General features: G+C 37.5%; 53 non-coding genes and 1 pseudogene across 53 annotated transcripts; all 54 read right to left on the minus strand.

Moving 5' to 3' along the window:
* Positions 1–103, minus strand: LOC145761628 (5S ribosomal RNA; annotated as a pseudogene).
* Positions 104–271: 168 nt separating this feature from the next.
* LOC145761953 (5S ribosomal RNA) lies at positions 272–390 on the minus strand. The gene has a single exon (XR_014287605.1). It is a non-coding gene; the product is annotated as a 5S ribosomal RNA (ribosomal RNA).
* A 162-nt stretch (positions 391–552) lies between these two features.
* LOC145761047 (5S ribosomal RNA) lies at positions 553–671 on the minus strand. Its single transcript, XR_014287025.1, has one exon. It is a non-coding gene; the product is annotated as a 5S ribosomal RNA (ribosomal RNA).
* Positions 672–839: 168 nt separating this feature from the next.
* LOC145761954 (5S ribosomal RNA) lies at positions 840–958 on the minus strand. Its single transcript, XR_014287606.1, has one exon. It is a non-coding gene; the product is annotated as a 5S ribosomal RNA (ribosomal RNA).
* A 168-nt stretch (positions 959–1,126) lies between these two features.
* LOC145761955 (5S ribosomal RNA) lies at positions 1,127–1,245 on the minus strand. Its single transcript, XR_014287607.1, has one exon. It is a non-coding gene; the product is annotated as a 5S ribosomal RNA (ribosomal RNA).
* Positions 1,246–1,407: 162 nt separating this feature from the next.
* Positions 1,408–1,526, minus strand: LOC145761048 (5S ribosomal RNA). Its single transcript, XR_014287026.1, has one exon. It is a non-coding gene; the product is annotated as a 5S ribosomal RNA (ribosomal RNA).
* Positions 1,527–1,694: 168 nt separating this feature from the next.
* On the minus strand, positions 1,695–1,813 carry LOC145761956 (5S ribosomal RNA). The gene has a single exon (XR_014287608.1). It is a non-coding gene; the product is annotated as a 5S ribosomal RNA (ribosomal RNA).
* Positions 1,814–1,976: 163 nt separating this feature from the next.
* On the minus strand, positions 1,977–2,095 carry LOC145761187 (5S ribosomal RNA). Its single transcript, XR_014287157.1, has one exon. It is a non-coding gene; the product is annotated as a 5S ribosomal RNA (ribosomal RNA).
* Positions 2,096–2,263: 168 nt separating this feature from the next.
* LOC145761957 (5S ribosomal RNA) lies at positions 2,264–2,382 on the minus strand. The gene has a single exon (XR_014287609.1). It is a non-coding gene; the product is annotated as a 5S ribosomal RNA (ribosomal RNA).
* Positions 2,383–2,550: 168 nt separating this feature from the next.
* Positions 2,551–2,669, minus strand: LOC145761959 (5S ribosomal RNA). The gene has a single exon (XR_014287610.1). It is a non-coding gene; the product is annotated as a 5S ribosomal RNA (ribosomal RNA).
* Positions 2,670–2,831: 162 nt separating this feature from the next.
* LOC145761050 (5S ribosomal RNA) lies at positions 2,832–2,950 on the minus strand. The gene has a single exon (XR_014287028.1). It is a non-coding gene; the product is annotated as a 5S ribosomal RNA (ribosomal RNA).
* A 168-nt stretch (positions 2,951–3,118) lies between these two features.
* LOC145761960 (5S ribosomal RNA) lies at positions 3,119–3,237 on the minus strand. The gene has a single exon (XR_014287611.1). It is a non-coding gene; the product is annotated as a 5S ribosomal RNA (ribosomal RNA).
* Positions 3,238–3,400: 163 nt separating this feature from the next.
* LOC145761188 (5S ribosomal RNA) lies at positions 3,401–3,519 on the minus strand. The gene has a single exon (XR_014287158.1). It is a non-coding gene; the product is annotated as a 5S ribosomal RNA (ribosomal RNA).
* A 168-nt stretch (positions 3,520–3,687) lies between these two features.
* LOC145761962 (5S ribosomal RNA) lies at positions 3,688–3,806 on the minus strand. Its single transcript, XR_014287613.1, has one exon. It is a non-coding gene; the product is annotated as a 5S ribosomal RNA (ribosomal RNA).
* Positions 3,807–3,974: 168 nt separating this feature from the next.
* Positions 3,975–4,093, minus strand: LOC145761963 (5S ribosomal RNA). Its single transcript, XR_014287614.1, has one exon. It is a non-coding gene; the product is annotated as a 5S ribosomal RNA (ribosomal RNA).
* Positions 4,094–4,255: 162 nt separating this feature from the next.
* LOC145761051 (5S ribosomal RNA) lies at positions 4,256–4,374 on the minus strand. The gene has a single exon (XR_014287029.1). It is a non-coding gene; the product is annotated as a 5S ribosomal RNA (ribosomal RNA).
* Positions 4,375–4,542: 168 nt separating this feature from the next.
* On the minus strand, positions 4,543–4,661 carry LOC145761964 (5S ribosomal RNA). Its single transcript, XR_014287615.1, has one exon. It is a non-coding gene; the product is annotated as a 5S ribosomal RNA (ribosomal RNA).
* Positions 4,662–4,823: 162 nt separating this feature from the next.
* LOC145761965 (5S ribosomal RNA) lies at positions 4,824–4,942 on the minus strand. The gene has a single exon (XR_014287616.1). It is a non-coding gene; the product is annotated as a 5S ribosomal RNA (ribosomal RNA).
* Positions 4,943–5,110: 168 nt separating this feature from the next.
* On the minus strand, positions 5,111–5,229 carry LOC145761966 (5S ribosomal RNA). The gene has a single exon (XR_014287617.1). It is a non-coding gene; the product is annotated as a 5S ribosomal RNA (ribosomal RNA).
* Positions 5,230–5,397: 168 nt separating this feature from the next.
* LOC145761967 (5S ribosomal RNA) lies at positions 5,398–5,516 on the minus strand. The gene has a single exon (XR_014287618.1). It is a non-coding gene; the product is annotated as a 5S ribosomal RNA (ribosomal RNA).
* Positions 5,517–5,684: 168 nt separating this feature from the next.
* On the minus strand, positions 5,685–5,803 carry LOC145761968 (5S ribosomal RNA). The gene has a single exon (XR_014287619.1). It is a non-coding gene; the product is annotated as a 5S ribosomal RNA (ribosomal RNA).
* A 162-nt stretch (positions 5,804–5,965) lies between these two features.
* On the minus strand, positions 5,966–6,084 carry LOC145761052 (5S ribosomal RNA). The gene has a single exon (XR_014287030.1). It is a non-coding gene; the product is annotated as a 5S ribosomal RNA (ribosomal RNA).
* Positions 6,085–6,252: 168 nt separating this feature from the next.
* Positions 6,253–6,371, minus strand: LOC145761969 (5S ribosomal RNA). The gene has a single exon (XR_014287620.1). It is a non-coding gene; the product is annotated as a 5S ribosomal RNA (ribosomal RNA).
* A 163-nt stretch (positions 6,372–6,534) lies between these two features.
* On the minus strand, positions 6,535–6,653 carry LOC145761970 (5S ribosomal RNA). Its single transcript, XR_014287621.1, has one exon. It is a non-coding gene; the product is annotated as a 5S ribosomal RNA (ribosomal RNA).
* A 163-nt stretch (positions 6,654–6,816) lies between these two features.
* LOC145761189 (5S ribosomal RNA) lies at positions 6,817–6,935 on the minus strand. Its single transcript, XR_014287159.1, has one exon. It is a non-coding gene; the product is annotated as a 5S ribosomal RNA (ribosomal RNA).
* A 168-nt stretch (positions 6,936–7,103) lies between these two features.
* On the minus strand, positions 7,104–7,222 carry LOC145761971 (5S ribosomal RNA). The gene has a single exon (XR_014287622.1). It is a non-coding gene; the product is annotated as a 5S ribosomal RNA (ribosomal RNA).
* A 168-nt stretch (positions 7,223–7,390) lies between these two features.
* LOC145761973 (5S ribosomal RNA) lies at positions 7,391–7,509 on the minus strand. Its single transcript, XR_014287624.1, has one exon. It is a non-coding gene; the product is annotated as a 5S ribosomal RNA (ribosomal RNA).
* A 162-nt stretch (positions 7,510–7,671) lies between these two features.
* Positions 7,672–7,790, minus strand: LOC145761053 (5S ribosomal RNA). The gene has a single exon (XR_014287031.1). It is a non-coding gene; the product is annotated as a 5S ribosomal RNA (ribosomal RNA).
* A 168-nt stretch (positions 7,791–7,958) lies between these two features.
* Positions 7,959–8,077, minus strand: LOC145761974 (5S ribosomal RNA). Its single transcript, XR_014287625.1, has one exon. It is a non-coding gene; the product is annotated as a 5S ribosomal RNA (ribosomal RNA).
* A 162-nt stretch (positions 8,078–8,239) lies between these two features.
* Positions 8,240–8,358, minus strand: LOC145761975 (5S ribosomal RNA). The gene has a single exon (XR_014287626.1). It is a non-coding gene; the product is annotated as a 5S ribosomal RNA (ribosomal RNA).
* A 168-nt stretch (positions 8,359–8,526) lies between these two features.
* LOC145761976 (5S ribosomal RNA) lies at positions 8,527–8,645 on the minus strand. The gene has a single exon (XR_014287627.1). It is a non-coding gene; the product is annotated as a 5S ribosomal RNA (ribosomal RNA).
* A 168-nt stretch (positions 8,646–8,813) lies between these two features.
* On the minus strand, positions 8,814–8,932 carry LOC145761977 (5S ribosomal RNA). The gene has a single exon (XR_014287628.1). It is a non-coding gene; the product is annotated as a 5S ribosomal RNA (ribosomal RNA).
* Positions 8,933–9,100: 168 nt separating this feature from the next.
* Positions 9,101–9,219, minus strand: LOC145761978 (5S ribosomal RNA). The gene has a single exon (XR_014287629.1). It is a non-coding gene; the product is annotated as a 5S ribosomal RNA (ribosomal RNA).
* Positions 9,220–9,381: 162 nt separating this feature from the next.
* Positions 9,382–9,500, minus strand: LOC145761054 (5S ribosomal RNA). The gene has a single exon (XR_014287032.1). It is a non-coding gene; the product is annotated as a 5S ribosomal RNA (ribosomal RNA).
* Positions 9,501–9,668: 168 nt separating this feature from the next.
* Positions 9,669–9,787, minus strand: LOC145761979 (5S ribosomal RNA). Its single transcript, XR_014287630.1, has one exon. It is a non-coding gene; the product is annotated as a 5S ribosomal RNA (ribosomal RNA).
* Positions 9,788–9,955: 168 nt separating this feature from the next.
* On the minus strand, positions 9,956–10,074 carry LOC145761980 (5S ribosomal RNA). The gene has a single exon (XR_014287631.1). It is a non-coding gene; the product is annotated as a 5S ribosomal RNA (ribosomal RNA).
* A 168-nt stretch (positions 10,075–10,242) lies between these two features.
* Positions 10,243–10,361, minus strand: LOC145761981 (5S ribosomal RNA). Its single transcript, XR_014287632.1, has one exon. It is a non-coding gene; the product is annotated as a 5S ribosomal RNA (ribosomal RNA).
* Positions 10,362–10,523: 162 nt separating this feature from the next.
* LOC145761055 (5S ribosomal RNA) lies at positions 10,524–10,642 on the minus strand. Its single transcript, XR_014287033.1, has one exon. It is a non-coding gene; the product is annotated as a 5S ribosomal RNA (ribosomal RNA).
* Positions 10,643–10,810: 168 nt separating this feature from the next.
* Positions 10,811–10,929, minus strand: LOC145761982 (5S ribosomal RNA). The gene has a single exon (XR_014287633.1). It is a non-coding gene; the product is annotated as a 5S ribosomal RNA (ribosomal RNA).
* Positions 10,930–11,091: 162 nt separating this feature from the next.
* Positions 11,092–11,210, minus strand: LOC145761984 (5S ribosomal RNA). The gene has a single exon (XR_014287635.1). It is a non-coding gene; the product is annotated as a 5S ribosomal RNA (ribosomal RNA).
* Positions 11,211–11,378: 168 nt separating this feature from the next.
* Positions 11,379–11,497, minus strand: LOC145761985 (5S ribosomal RNA). Its single transcript, XR_014287636.1, has one exon. It is a non-coding gene; the product is annotated as a 5S ribosomal RNA (ribosomal RNA).
* A 168-nt stretch (positions 11,498–11,665) lies between these two features.
* LOC145761986 (5S ribosomal RNA) lies at positions 11,666–11,784 on the minus strand. The gene has a single exon (XR_014287637.1). It is a non-coding gene; the product is annotated as a 5S ribosomal RNA (ribosomal RNA).
* A 162-nt stretch (positions 11,785–11,946) lies between these two features.
* Positions 11,947–12,065, minus strand: LOC145761056 (5S ribosomal RNA). The gene has a single exon (XR_014287034.1). It is a non-coding gene; the product is annotated as a 5S ribosomal RNA (ribosomal RNA).
* A 168-nt stretch (positions 12,066–12,233) lies between these two features.
* Positions 12,234–12,352, minus strand: LOC145761987 (5S ribosomal RNA). Its single transcript, XR_014287638.1, has one exon. It is a non-coding gene; the product is annotated as a 5S ribosomal RNA (ribosomal RNA).
* Positions 12,353–12,514: 162 nt separating this feature from the next.
* Positions 12,515–12,633, minus strand: LOC145761988 (5S ribosomal RNA). The gene has a single exon (XR_014287639.1). It is a non-coding gene; the product is annotated as a 5S ribosomal RNA (ribosomal RNA).
* A 167-nt stretch (positions 12,634–12,800) lies between these two features.
* LOC145761057 (5S ribosomal RNA) lies at positions 12,801–12,919 on the minus strand. Its single transcript, XR_014287035.1, has one exon. It is a non-coding gene; the product is annotated as a 5S ribosomal RNA (ribosomal RNA).
* A 168-nt stretch (positions 12,920–13,087) lies between these two features.
* On the minus strand, positions 13,088–13,206 carry LOC145761989 (5S ribosomal RNA). Its single transcript, XR_014287640.1, has one exon. It is a non-coding gene; the product is annotated as a 5S ribosomal RNA (ribosomal RNA).
* A 162-nt stretch (positions 13,207–13,368) lies between these two features.
* Positions 13,369–13,487, minus strand: LOC145761059 (5S ribosomal RNA). Its single transcript, XR_014287036.1, has one exon. It is a non-coding gene; the product is annotated as a 5S ribosomal RNA (ribosomal RNA).
* Positions 13,488–13,655: 168 nt separating this feature from the next.
* On the minus strand, positions 13,656–13,774 carry LOC145761990 (5S ribosomal RNA). Its single transcript, XR_014287641.1, has one exon. It is a non-coding gene; the product is annotated as a 5S ribosomal RNA (ribosomal RNA).
* Positions 13,775–13,937: 163 nt separating this feature from the next.
* LOC145761991 (5S ribosomal RNA) lies at positions 13,938–14,056 on the minus strand. Its single transcript, XR_014287642.1, has one exon. It is a non-coding gene; the product is annotated as a 5S ribosomal RNA (ribosomal RNA).
* Positions 14,057–14,219: 163 nt separating this feature from the next.
* On the minus strand, positions 14,220–14,338 carry LOC145761191 (5S ribosomal RNA). The gene has a single exon (XR_014287161.1). It is a non-coding gene; the product is annotated as a 5S ribosomal RNA (ribosomal RNA).
* A 168-nt stretch (positions 14,339–14,506) lies between these two features.
* Positions 14,507–14,625, minus strand: LOC145761992 (5S ribosomal RNA). Its single transcript, XR_014287643.1, has one exon. It is a non-coding gene; the product is annotated as a 5S ribosomal RNA (ribosomal RNA).
* A 168-nt stretch (positions 14,626–14,793) lies between these two features.
* LOC145761993 (5S ribosomal RNA) lies at positions 14,794–14,912 on the minus strand. The gene has a single exon (XR_014287644.1). It is a non-coding gene; the product is annotated as a 5S ribosomal RNA (ribosomal RNA).
* Positions 14,913–15,074: 162 nt separating this feature from the next.
* On the minus strand, positions 15,075–15,193 carry LOC145761060 (5S ribosomal RNA). The gene has a single exon (XR_014287037.1). It is a non-coding gene; the product is annotated as a 5S ribosomal RNA (ribosomal RNA).
* Positions 15,194–15,307: the final 114 nt, after the last annotated feature.

Below are 15,307 nucleotides of genomic sequence, written 5' to 3' on the forward strand. Positions count from 1 at the left end.
TATTCCCAGGCGGTCACCCATCCAAGTACTAACCGGGCCCGACGTTGCTTAACTTCCCAGATCGGACGAGATGGGGTGTACTCAACGTGGTATGGTCGTAGGCAATGTGATGTGGTGAGCCAACACATTTATCATTAACCGTGTATATTTAAAATAAAATAAATGACTTGCGTCCCTTAGAAGTTATATCAAATATATTAATTTTCAAAAATTTTGATAAAAAATTACTTCTACATAAAGTACTTTCTAATATGCTATAAAACTTATAAAATGCCTACGACACCCGGTATTCCCAGGCGGTCACCCATCCAAGTACTAACCGGGCCCGACGTTGCTTAACTTCCCAGATCGGACGAGATGGGGTGTACTCAACGTGGTATGGTCGTAGGCAATGTGATGTGCCAACACATTTATCATTAAACGTGTATATTTAAAATAAAATAAATGACTTGCGTCGCCTAGCAATTATATCAAATATATTAATTTTCAAAAATTTCTATAAAAATGACTTATACATAAGGTACTTTCTAATATGCTATAAAACTTATAAAATACCTACGACACCCGGTATTCCCAGGCGGTCACCCATCCAAGTACTAACCGGGCCCGACGTTGCTTAACTTCCCAGATCGGACGAGATGGGGTGTACTCAACGTGGTATGGTCGTAGGCAATGTGATGTGGTGAGCCAACACATTTATCATTAACCGTGTATATTTAAAATAAAATAAATGACTTGCGTCCCTTAGAAGTTATATCAAATATATTAATTTTCAAAAATTTTGATAAAAAATGACTTCTACATAAAGTACTTTCGAATATGCTATAAAACTTATAAAATGCCTACGACACCCGGTATTCCCAGGCGGTCACCCATCCAAGTACTAACCGGGCCCGACGTTGCTTAACTTCCCAGATCGGACGAGATGGGGTGTACTCAACGTGGTATGGTCGTAGGCAATGTGATGTGGTGAGCCAACACATTTATCATTAACCGTGTATATTTAAAATAAAATAAATGACTTGCGTCCCTTAGAAGTTATATCAAATATATTAATTTTCAAAAATTTTGATAAAAAATTACTTCTACATAAAGTACTTTCTAATATGCTATAAAACTTATAAAATGCCTACGACACCCGGTATTCCCAGGCGGTCACCCATCCAAGTACTAACCGGGCCCGACGTTGCTTAACTTCCCAGATCGGACGAGATGGGGTGTACTCAACGTGGTATGGTCGTAGGCAATGTGATGTGCCAACACATTTATCATTAAACGTGTATATTTAAAATAAAATAAATGACTTGCGTCGCCTAGCAATTATATCAAATATATTAATTTTCAAAAATTTCTATAAAAATGACTTATACATAAGGTACTTTCTAATATGCTATAAAACTTATAAAATACCTACGACACCCGGTATTCCCAGGCGGTCACCCATCCAAGTACTAACCGGGCCCGACGTTGCTTAACTTCCCAGATCGGACGAGATGGGGTGTACTCAACGTGGTATGGTCGTAGGCAATGTGATGTGGTGAGCCAACACATTTATCATTAACCGTGTATATTTAAAATAAAATAAATGACTTGCGTCCCTTAGAAGTTATATCAAATATATTAATTTTCAAAAATTTTGATAAAAAATGACTTCTACATAAAGTACTTTCTAATATGCTATAAAACTTATAAAATGCCTACGACACCCGGTATTCCCAGGCGGTCACCCATCCAAGTACTAACCGGGCCCGACGTTGCTTAACTTCCCAGATCGGACGAGATGGGGTGTACTCAACGTGGTATGGTCGTAGGCAATGTGATGTGCCAACACATTTATCATTAAACGTGTATATTTAAAATAAAATAAATGACTTGCGTCCCTTAGCAGTTATATCAAATATATTAATTTTCAAAAATTTGGATAAAAAATGACTTCTACATAAAGTACTTTCTAATATGCTAAAAAACTTATAAAATGCCTTCGACACCCGGTATTCCCAGGCGGTCACCCATCCAAGTACTAACCGGGCCCGACGTTGCTTAACTTCCCAGATCGGACGAGATGGGGTGTACTCAACGTGGTATGGTCGTAGGCAATGTGATGTGGTGAGCCAACACATTTATCATTAACCGTGTATATTTAAAATAAAATAAATGACTTGCGTCCCTTAGAAGTTATATCAAATATATTAATTTTCAAAAATTTTGATAAAAAATGACTTCTACATAAAGTACTTTCTAATATGCTATAAAACTTATAAAATGCCTACGACACCCGGTATTCCCAGGCGGTCACCCATCCAAGTACTAACCGGGCCCGACGTTGCTTAACTTCCCAGATCGGACGAGATGGGGTGTACTCAACGTGGTATGGTCGTAGGCAATGTGATGTGGTGAGCCAACACATTTATCATTAACCGTGTATATTTAAAATAAAATAAATGACTTGCGTCCCTTAGAAGTTATATCAAATATATTAATTTTCAAAAATTTTGATAAAAAATTACTTCTACATAAAGTACTTTCTAATATGCTATAAAACTTATAAAATGCCTACGACACCCGGTATTCCCAGGCGGTCACCCATCCAAGTACTAACCGGGCCCGACGTTGCTTAACTTCCCAGATCGGACGAGATGGGGTGTACTCAACGTGGTATGGTCGTAGGCAATGTGATGTGCCAACACATTTATCATTAAACGTGTATATTTAAAATAAAATAAATGACTTGCGTCGCCTAGCAATTATATCAAATATATTAATTTTCAAAAATTTCTATAAAAATGACTTATACATAAGGTACTTTCTAATATGCTATAAAACTTATAAAATACCTACGACACCCGGTATTCCCAGGCGGTCACCCATCCAAGTACTAACCGGGCCCGACGTTGCTTAACTTCCCAGATCGGACGAGATGGGGTGTACTCAACGTGGTATGGTCGTAGGCAATGTGATGTGGTGAGCCAACACATTTATCATTAACCGTGTATATTTAAAATAAAATAAATGACTTGCGTCCCTTAGAAGTTATATCAAATATATTAATTTTCAAAAATTTTGATAAAAAATGACTTCTACATAAAGTACTTTCTAATATGCTATAAAACTTATAAAATGCCTACGACACCCGGTATTCCCAGGCGGTCACCCATCCAAGTACTAACCGGGCCCGACGTTGCTTAACTTCCCAGATCGGACGAGATGGGGTGTACTCAACGTGGTATGGTCGTAGGCAATGTGATGTGCCAACACATTTATCATTAAACGTGTATATTTAAAATAAAATAAATGACTTGCGTCCCTTAGCAGTTATATCAAATATATTAATTTTCAAAAATTTGGATAAAAAATGACTTCTACATAAAGTACTTTCTAATATGCTAAAAAACTTATAAAATGCCTTCGACACCCGGTATTCCCAGGCGGTCACCCATCCAAGTACTAACCGGGCCCGACGTTGCTTAACTTCCCAGATCGGACGAGATGGGGTGTACTCAACGTGGTATGGTCGTAGGCAATGTGATGTGGTGAGCCAACACATTTATCATTAACCGTGTATATTTAAAATAAAATAAATGACTTGCGTCCCTTAGAAGTTATATCAAATATATTAATTTTCAAAAATTTTGATAAAAAATGACTTCTACATAAAGTACTTTCTAATATGCTATAAAACTTATAAAATGCCTACGACACCCGGTATTCCCAGGCGGTCACCCATCCAAGTACTAACCGGGCCCGACGTTGCTTAACTTCCCAGATCGGACGAGATGGGGTGTACTCAACGTGGTATGGTCGTAGGCAATGTGATGTGGTGAGCCAACACATTTATCATTAACCGTGTATATTTAAAATAAAATAAATGACTTGCGTCCCTTAGAAGTTATATCAAATATATTAATTTTCAAAAATTTTGATAAAAAATTACTTCTACATAAAGTACTTTCTAATATGCTATAAAACTTATAAAATGCCTACGACACCCGGTATTCCCAGGCGGTCACCCATCCAAGTACTAACCGGGCCCGACGTTGCTTAACTTCCCAGATCGGACGAGATGGGGTGTACTCAACGTGGTATGGTCGTAGGCAATGTGATGTGCCAACACATTTATCATTAAACGTGTATATTTAAAATAAAATAAATGACTTGCGTCGCCTAGCAATTATATCAAATATATTAATTTTCAAAAATTTCTATAAAAATGACTTATACATAAGGTACTTTCTAATATGCTATAAAACTTATAAAATACCTACGACACCCGGTATTCCCAGGCGGTCACCCATCCAAGTACTAACCGGGCCCGACGTTGCTTAACTTCCCAGATCGGACGAGATGGGGTGTACTCAACGTGGTATGGTCGTAGGCAATGTGATGTGGTGAGCCAACACATTTATCATTAACCGTGTATATTTAAAATAAAATAAATGACTTGCGTCCCTTAGAAGTTATATCAAATATATTAATTTTCAAAAATTTTGATAAAAAATGACTTCTACATAAAGTACTTTCTAATATGCTATAAAACTTATAAAATGCCTACGACACCCGGTATTCCCAGGCGGTCACCCATCCAAGTACTAACCGGGCCCGACGTTGCTTAACTTCCCAGATCGGACGAGATGGGGTGTACTCAACGTGGTATGGTCGTAGGCAATGTGATGTGCCAACACATTTATCATTAAACGTGTATATTTAAAATAAAATAAATGACTTGCGTCGCCTAGCAATTATATCAAATATATTAATTTTCAAAAATTTCTATAAAAATGACTTATACATAAGGTACTTTCTAATATGCTATAAAACTTATAAAATGCCTACGACACCCGGTATTCCCAGGCGGTCACCCATCCAAGTACTAACCGGGCCCGACGTTGCTTAACTTCCCAGATCGGACGAGATGGGGTGTACTCAACGTGGTATGGTCGTAGGCAATGTGATGTGGTGAGCCAACACATTTATCATTAACCGTGTATATTTAAAATAAAATAAATGACTTGCGTCCCTTAGAAGTTATATCAAATATATTAATTTTCAAAAATTTTGATAAAAAATGACTTCTACATAAAGTACTTTCTAATATGCTATAAAACTTATAAAATGCCTACGACACCCGGTATTCCCAGGCGGTCACCCATCCAAGTACTAACCGGGCCCGACGTTGCTTAACTTCCCAGATCGGACGAGATGGGGTGTACTCAACGTGGTATGGTCGTAGGCAATGTGATGTGGTGAGCCAACACATTTATCATTAACCGTGTATATTTAAAATAAAATAAATGACTTGCGTCCCTTAGAAGTTATATCAAATATATTAATTTTCAAAAATTTTGATAAAAAATGACTTCTACATAAAGTACTTTCGAATATGCTATAAAACTTATAAAATGCCTACGACACCCGGTATTCCCAGGCGGTCACCCATCCAAGTACTAACCGGGCCCGACGTTGCTTAACTTCCCAGATCGGACGAGATGGGGTGTACTCAACGTGGTATGGTCGTAGGCAATGTGATGTGGTGAGCCAACACATTTATCATTAACCGTGTATATTTAAAATAAAATAAATGACTTGCGTCCCTTAGAAGTTATATCAAATATATTAATTTTCAAAAATTTTGATAAAAAATTACTTCTACATAAAGTACTTTCTAATATGCTATAAAACTTATAAAATGCCTACGACACCCGGTATTCCCAGGCGGTCACCCATCCAAGTACTAACCGGGCCCGACGTTGCTTAACTTCCCAGATCGGACGAGATGGGGTGTACTCAACGTGGTATGGTCGTAGGCAATGTGATGTGCCAACACATTTATCATTAAACGTGTATATTTAAAATAAAATAAATGACTTGCGTCGCCTAGCAATTATATCAAATATATTAATTTTCAAAAATTTCTATAAAAATGACTTATACATAAGGTACTTTCTAATATGCTATAAAACTTATAAAATACCTACGACACCCGGTATTCCCAGGCGGTCACCCATCCAAGTACTAACCGGGCCCGACGTTGCTTAACTTCCCAGATCGGACGAGATGGGGTGTACTCAACGTGGTATGGTCGTAGGCAATGTGATGTGGTGAGCCAACACATTTATCATTAACCGTGTATATTTAAAATAAAATAAATGACTTGCGTCCCTTAGAAGTTATATCAAATATATTAATTTTCAAAAATTTTGATAAAAAATGACTTCTACATAAAGTACTTTCTAATATGCTATAAAACTTATAAAATGCCTACGACACCCGGTATTCCCAGGCGGTCACCCATCCAAGTACTAACCGGGCCCGACGTTGCTTAACTTCCCAGATCGGACGAGATGGGGTGTACTCAACGTGGTATGGTCGTAGGCAATGTGATGTGCCAACACATTTATCATTAAACGTGTATATTTAAAATAAAATAAATGACTTGCGTCCCTTAGCAGTTATATCAAATATATTAATTTTCAAAAATTTTGATAAAAAATGACTTCTACATAAAGTACTTTCTAATATGCTATAAAACTTATAAAATGCCTACGACACCCGGTATTCCCAGGCGGTCACCCATCCAAGTACTAACCGGGCCCGACGTTGCTTAACTTCCCAGATCGGACGAGATGGGGTGTACTCAACGTGGTATGGTCGTAGGCAATGTGATGTGCCAACACATTTATCATTAAACGTGTATATTTAAAATAAAATAAATGACTTGCGTCCCTTAGCAGTTATATCAAATATATTAATTTTCAAAAATTTGGATAAAAAATGACTTCTACATAAAGTACTTTCTAATATGCTAAAAAACTTATAAAATGCCTTCGACACCCGGTATTCCCAGGCGGTCACCCATCCAAGTACTAACCGGGCCCGACGTTGCTTAACTTCCCAGATCGGACGAGATGGGGTGTACTCAACGTGGTATGGTCGTAGGCAATGTGATGTGGTGAGCCAACACATTTATCATTAACCGTGTATATTTAAAATAAAATAAATGACTTGCGTCCCTTAGAAGTTATATCAAATATATTAATTTTCAAAAATTTTGATAAAAAATGACTTCTACATAAAGTACTTTCTAATATGCTATAAAACTTATAAAATGCCTACGACACCCGGTATTCCCAGGCGGTCACCCATCCAAGTACTAACCGGGCCCGACGTTGCTTAACTTCCCAGATCGGACGAGATGGGGTGTACTCAACGTGGTATGGTCGTAGGCAATGTGATGTGGTGAGCCAACACATTTATCATTAACCGTGTATATTTAAAATAAAATAAATGACTTGCGTCCCTTAGAAGTTATATCAAATATATTAATTTTCAAAAATTTTGATAAAAAATTACTTCTACATAAAGTACTTTCTAATATGCTATAAAACTTATAAAATGCCTACGACACCCGGTATTCCCAGGCGGTCACCCATCCAAGTACTAACCGGGCCCGACGTTGCTTAACTTCCCAGATCGGACGAGATGGGGTGTACTCAACGTGGTATGGTCGTAGGCAATGTGATGTGCCAACACATTTATCATTAAACGTGTATATTTAAAATAAAATAAATGACTTGCGTCGCCTAGCAATTATATCAAATATATTAATTTTCAAAAATTTCTATAAAAATGACTTATACATAAGGTACTTTCTAATATGCTATAAAACTTATAAAATACCTACGACACCCGGTATTCCCAGGCGGTCACCCATCCAAGTACTAACCGGGCCCGACGTTGCTTAACTTCCCAGATCGGACGAGATGGGGTGTACTCAACGTGGTATGGTCGTAGGCAATGTGATGTGGTGAGCCAACACATTTATCATTAACCGTGTATATTTAAAATAAAATAAATGACTTGCGTCCCTTAGAAGTTATATCAAATATATTAATTTTCAAAAATTTTGATAAAAAATGACTTCTACATAAAGTACTTTCTAATATGCTATAAAACTTATAAAATGCCTACGACACCCGGTATTCCCAGGCGGTCACCCATCCAAGTACTAACCGGGCCCGACGTTGCTTAACTTCCCAGATCGGACGAGATGGGGTGTACTCAACGTGGTATGGTCGTAGGCAATGTGATGTGCCAACACATTTATCATTAAACGTGTATATTTAAAATAAAATAAATGACTTGCGTCGCCTAGCAATTATATCAAATATATTAATTTTCAAAAATTTCTATAAAAATGACTTATACATAAGGTACTTTCTAATATGCTATAAAACTTATAAAATGCCTACGACACCCGGTATTCCCAGGCGGTCACCCATCCAAGTACTAACCGGGCCCGACGTTGCTTAACTTCCCAGATCGGACGAGATGGGGTGTACTCAACGTGGTATGGTCGTAGGCAATGTGATGTGGTGAGCCAACACATTTATCATTAACCGTGTATATTTAAAATAAAATAAATGACTTGCGTCCCTTAGAAGTTATATCAAATATATTAATTTTCAAAAATTTTGATAAAAAATGACTTCTACATAAAGTACTTTCTAATATGCTATAAAACTTATAAAATGCCTACGACACCCGGTATTCCCAGGCGGTCACCCATCCAAGTACTAACCGGGCCCGACGTTGCTTAACTTCCCAGATCGGACGAGATGGGGTGTACTCAACGTGGTATGGTCGTAGGCAATGTGATGTGGTGAGCCAACACATTTATCATTAACCGTGTATATTTAAAATAAAATAAATGACTTGCGTCCCTTAGAAGTTATATCAAATATATTAATTTTCAAAAATTTTGATAAAAAATGACTTCTACATAAAGTACTTTCGAATATGCTATAAAACTTATAAAATGCCTACGACACCCGGTATTCCCAGGCGGTCACCCATCCAAGTACTAACCGGGCCCGACGTTGCTTAACTTCCCAGATCGGACGAGATGGGGTGTACTCAACGTGGTATGGTCGTAGGCAATGTGATGTGGTGAGCCAACACATTTATCATTAACCGTGTATATTTAAAATAAAATAAATGACTTGCGTCCCTTAGAAGTTATATCAAATATATTAATTTTCAAAAATTTTGATAAAAAATTACTTCTACATAAAGTACTTTCTAATATGCTATAAAACTTATAAAATGCCTACGACACCCGGTATTCCCAGGCGGTCACCCATCCAAGTACTAACCGGGCCCGACGTTGCTTAACTTCCCAGATCGGACGAGATGGGGTGTACTCAACGTGGTATGGTCGTAGGCAATGTGATGTGCCAACACATTTATCATTAAACGTGTATATTTAAAATAAAATAAATGACTTGCGTCGCCTAGCAATTATATCAAATATATTAATTTTCAAAAATTTCTATAAAAATGACTTATACATAAGGTACTTTCTAATATGCTATAAAACTTATAAAATACCTACGACACCCGGTATTCCCAGGCGGTCACCCATCCAAGTACTAACCGGGCCCGACGTTGCTTAACTTCCCAGATCGGACGAGATGGGGTGTACTCAACGTGGTATGGTCGTAGGCAATGTGATGTGGTGAGCCAACACATTTATCATTAACCGTGTATATTTAAAATAAAATAAATGACTTGCGTCCCTTAGAAGTTATATCAAATATATTAATTTTCAAAAATTTTGATAAAAAATGACTTCTACATAAAGTACTTTCTAATATGCTATAAAACTTATAAAATGCCTACGACACCCGGTATTCCCAGGCGGTCACCCATCCAAGTACTAACCGGGCCCGACGTTGCTTAACTTCCCAGATCGGACGAGATGGGGTGTACTCAACGTGGTATGGTCGTAGGCAATGTGATGTGGTGAGCCAACACATTTATCATTAACCGTGTATATTTAAAATAAAATAAATGACTTGCGTCCCTTAGAAGTTATATCAAATATATTAATTTTCAAAAATTTTGATAAAAAATGACTTCTACATAAAGTACTTTCTAATATGCTATAAAACTTATAAAATGCCTACGACACCCGGTATTCCCAGGCGGTCACCCATCCAAGTACTAACCGGGCCCGACGTTGCTTAACTTCCCAGATCGGACGAGATGGGGTGTACTCAACGTGGTATGGTCGTAGGCAATGTGATGTGGTGAGCCAACACATTTATCATTAACCGTGTATATTTAAAATAAAATAAATGACTTGCGTCCCTTAGAAGTTATATCAAATATATTAATGTTCAAAAATTTTGATAAAAAATTACTTCTACATAAAGTACTTTCTAATATGCTATAAAACTTATAAAATGCCTACGACACCCGGTATTCCCAGGCGGTCACCCATCCAAGTACTAACCGGGCCCGACGTTGCTTAACTTCCCAGATCGGACGAGATGGGGTGTACTCAACGTGGTATGGTCGTAGGCAATGTGATGTGCCAACACATTTATCATTAAACGTGTATATTTAAAATAAAATAAATGACTTGCGTCGCCTAGCAATTATATCAAATATATTAATTTTCAAAAATTTCTATAAAAATGACTTATACATAAGGTACTTTCTAATATGCTATAAAACTTATAAAATACCTACGACACCCGGTATTCCCAGGCGGTCACCCATCCAAGTACTAACCGGGCCCGACGTTGCTTAACTTCCCAGATCGGACGAGATGGGGTGTACTCAACGTGGTATGGTCGTAGGCAATGTGATGTGGTGAGCCAACACATTTATCATTAACCGTGTATATTTAAAATAAAATAAATGACTTGCGTCCCTTAGAAGTTATATCAAATATATTAATTTTCAAAAATTTTGATAAAAAATGACTTCTACATAAAGTACTTTCTAATATGCTATAAAACTTATAAAATGCCTACGACACCCGGTATTCCCAGGCGGTCACCCATCCAAGTACTAACCGGGCCCGACGTTGCTTAACTTCCCAGATCGGACGAGATGGGGTGTACTCAACGTGGTATGGTCGTAGGCAATGTGATGTGCCAACACATTTATCATTAAACGTGTATATTTAAAATAAAATAAATGACTTGCGTCGCCTAGCAATTATATCAAATATATTAATTTTCAAAAATTTCTATAAAAATGACTTATACATAAGGTACTTTCTAATATGCTATAAAACTTATAAAATGCCTACGACACCCGGTATTCCCAGGCGGTCACCCATCCAAGTACTAACCGGGCCCGACGTTGCTTAACTTCCCAGATCGGACGAGATGGGGTGTACTCAACGTGGTATGGTCGTAGGCAATGTGATGTGGTGAGCCAACACATTTATCATTAACCGTGTATATTTAAAATAAAATAAATGACTTGCGTCCCTTAGAAGTTATATCAAATATATTAATTTTCAAAAATTTTGATAAAAAATGACTTCTACATAAAGTACTTTCTAATATGCTATAAAACTTATAAAATGCCTACGACACCCGGTATTCCCAGGCGGTCACCCATCCAAGTACTAACCGGGCCCGACGTTGCTTAACTTCCCAGATCGGACGAGATGGGGTGTACTCAACGTGGTATGGTCGTAGGCAATGTGATGTGGTGAGCCAACACATTTATCATTAACCGTGTATATTTAAAATAAAATAAATGACTTGCGTCCCTTAGAAGTTATATCAAATATATTAATTTTCAAAAATTTTGATAAAAAATTACTTCTACATAAAGTACTTTCTAATATGCTATAAAACTTATAAAATGCCTACGACACCCGGTATTCCCAGGCGGTCACCCATCCAAGTACTAACCGGGCCCGACGTTGCTTAACTTCCCAGATCGGACGAGATGGGGTGTACTCAACGTGGTATGGTCGTAGGCAATGTGATGTGCCAACACATTTATCATTAAACGTGTATATTTAAAATAAAATAAATGACTTGCGTCGCCTAGCAATTATATCAAATATATTAATTTTCAAAAATTTCTATAAAAATGACTTATACATAAGGTACTTTCTAATATGCTATAAAACTTATAAAATACCTACGACACCCGGTATTCCCAGGCGGTCACCCATCCAAGTACTAACCGGGCCCGACGTTGCTTAACTTCCCAGATCGGACGAGATGGGGTGTACTCAACGTGGTATGGTCGTAGGCAATGTGATGTGGTGAGCCAACACATTTATCATTAACCGTGTATATTTAAAATAAAATAAATGACTTGCGTCCCTTAGAAGTTATATCAAATATATTAATTTTCAAAAATTTTGATAAAAAATGACTTCTACATAAAGTACTTTCTAATATGCTATAAAACTTATAAAATGCCTACGACACCCGGTATTCCCAGGCGGTCACCCATCCAAGTACTAACCGGGCCCGACGTTGCTTAACTTCCCAGATCGGACGAGATGGGGTGTACTCAACGTGGTATGGTCGTAGGCAATGTGATGTGCCAACACATTTATCATTAAACGTGTATATTTAAAATAAAATAAATGACTTGCGTCGCCTAGCAATTATATCAAATATATTAATTTTCAAAAATTTCTATAAAAATGACTTATACATAAGGTACTTTCTAATATGCTATAAAACTTATAAAATGCCTACGACACCCGGTATTCCCAGGCGGTCACCCATCCAAGTACTAACCGGGCCCGACGTTGCTTAACTTCCCAGATCGGACGAGATGGGGTGTACTCAACGTGGTATGGTCGTAGGCAATGTGATGTGGTGAGCCAACACATTTATCATTAACCGTGTATATTTAAAATAAAATAAATGACTTGCGTCCCTTAGAAGTTATATCAAATATATTAATTTTCAAAAATTTCTATAAAAATGACTTATACATAAGGTACTTTCTAATATGCTATAAAACTTATAAAATACCTACGACACCCGGTATTCCCAGGCGGTCACCCATCCAAGTACTAACCGGGCCCGACGTTGCTTAACTTCCCAGATCGGACGAGATGGGGTGTACTCAACGTGGTATGGTCGTAGGCAATGTGATGTGGTGAGCCAACACATTTATCATTAACCGTGTATATTTAAAATAAAATAAATGACTTGCGTCCCTTAGAAGTTATATCAAATATATTAATTTTCAAAAATTTTGATAAAAAATTACTTCTACATAAAGTACTTTCTAATATGCTATAAAACTTATAAAATGCCTACGACACCCGGTATTCCCAGGCGGTCACCCATCCAAGTACTAACCGGGCCCGACGTTGCTTAACTTCCCAGATCGGACGAGATGGGGTGTACTCAACGTGGTATGGTCGTAGGCAATGTGATGTGCCAACACATTTATCATTAAACGTGTATATTTAAAATAAAATAAATGACTTGCGTCGCCTAGCAATTATATCAAATATATTAATTTTCAAAAATTTCTATAAAAATGACTTATACATAAGGTACTTTCTAATATGCTATAAAACTTATAAAATACCTACGACACCCGGTATTCCCAGGCGGTCACCCATCCAAGTACTAACCGGGCCCGACGTTGCTTAACTTCCCAGATCGGACGAGATGGGGTGTACTCAACGTGGTATGGTCGTAGGCAATGTGATGTGGTGAGCCAACACATTTATCATTAACCGTGTATATTTAAAATAAAATAAATGACTTGCGTCCCTTAGAAGTTATATCAAATATATTAATTTTCAAAAATTTTGATAAAAAATGACTTCTACATAAAGTACTTTCTAATATGCTATAAAACTTATAAAATGCCTACGACACCCGGTATTCCCAGGCGGTCACCCATCCAAGTACTAACCGGGCCCGACGTTGCTTAACTTCCCAGATCGGACGAGATGGGGTGTACTCAACGTGGTATGGTCGTAGGCAATGTGATGTGCCAACACATTTATCATTAAACGTGTATATTTAAAATAAAATAAATGACTTGCGTCCCTTAGCAGTTATATCAAATATATTAATTTTCAAAAATTTTGATAAAAAATGACTTCTACATAAAGTACTTTCTAATATGCTATAAAACTTATAAAATGCCTACGACACCCGGTATTCCCAGGCGGTCACCCATCCAAGTACTAACCGGGCCCGACGTTGCTTAACTTCCCAGATCGGACGAGATGGGGTGTACTCAACGTGGTATGGTCGTAGGCAATGTGATGTGCCAACACATTTATCATTAAACGTGTATATTTAAAATAAAATAAATGACTTGCGTCCCTTAGCAGTTATATCAAATATATTAATTTTCAAAAATTTGGATAAAAAATGACTTCTACATAAAGTACTTTCTAATATGCTAAAAAACTTATAAAATGCCTTCGACACCCGGTATTCCCAGGCGGTCACCCATCCAAGTACTAACCGGGCCCGACGTTGCTTAACTTCCCAGATCGGACGAGATGGGGTGTACTCAACGTGGTATGGTCGTAGGCAATGTGATGTGGTGAGCCAACACATTTATCATTAACCGTGTATATTTAAAATAAAATAAATGACTTGCGTCCCTTAGAAGTTATATCAAATATATTAATTTTCAAAAATTTTGATAAAAAATGACTTCTACATAAAGTACTTTCTAATATGCTATAAAACTTATAAAATGCCTACGACACCCGGTATTCCCAGGCGGTCACCCATCCAAGTACTAACCGGGCCCGACGTTGCTTAACTTCCCAGATCGGACGAGATGGGGTGTACTCAACGTGGTATGGTCGTAGGCAATGTGATGTGGTGAGCCAACACATTTATCATTAACCGTGTATATTTAAAATAAAATAAATGACTTGCGTCCCTTAGAAGTTATATCAAATATATTAATTTTCAAAAATTTTGATAAAAAATTACTTCTACATAAAGTACTTTCTAATATGCTATAAAACTTATAAAATGCCTACGACACCCGGTATTCCCAGGCGGTCACCCATCCAAGTACTAACCGGGCCCGACGTTGCTTAACTTCCCAGATCGGACGAGATGGGGTGTACTCAACGTGGTATGGTCGTAGGCAATGTGATGTGCCAACACATTTATCATTAAACGTGTATATTTAAAATAAAATAAATGACTTGCGTCGCCTAGCAATTATATCAAATATATTAATTTTCAAAAATTTCTATAAAAATGACTTATACATAAGGTACTTTCTAATATGCTATAAAACTTATAAAATACCTACGACACCCGGTATTCCCAGGCGGTCACCCATCCAAGTACTAACCGGGCCCGACGTTGCTTAACTTCCCAGATCGGACGAGATGGGGTGTACTCAACGTGGTATGGTCGTAGGCAATGTGATGTGGTGAGCCAACACATTTATCATTAACCGTGTATATTTAAAATAAAATAAATGACTTGCGTCCCTTAGAAGTTATATCAAATATATTAATTTTCAAAAATTTTGA

Source organism: Corella eumyota, chromosome 7 (assembly GCF_963082875.1).
Source record: "Corella eumyota chromosome 7, kaCorEumy4.1, whole genome shotgun sequence".
Taxonomy (NCBI): domain Eukaryota; kingdom Metazoa; phylum Chordata; class Ascidiacea; order Phlebobranchia; family Corellidae; genus Corella; species Corella eumyota.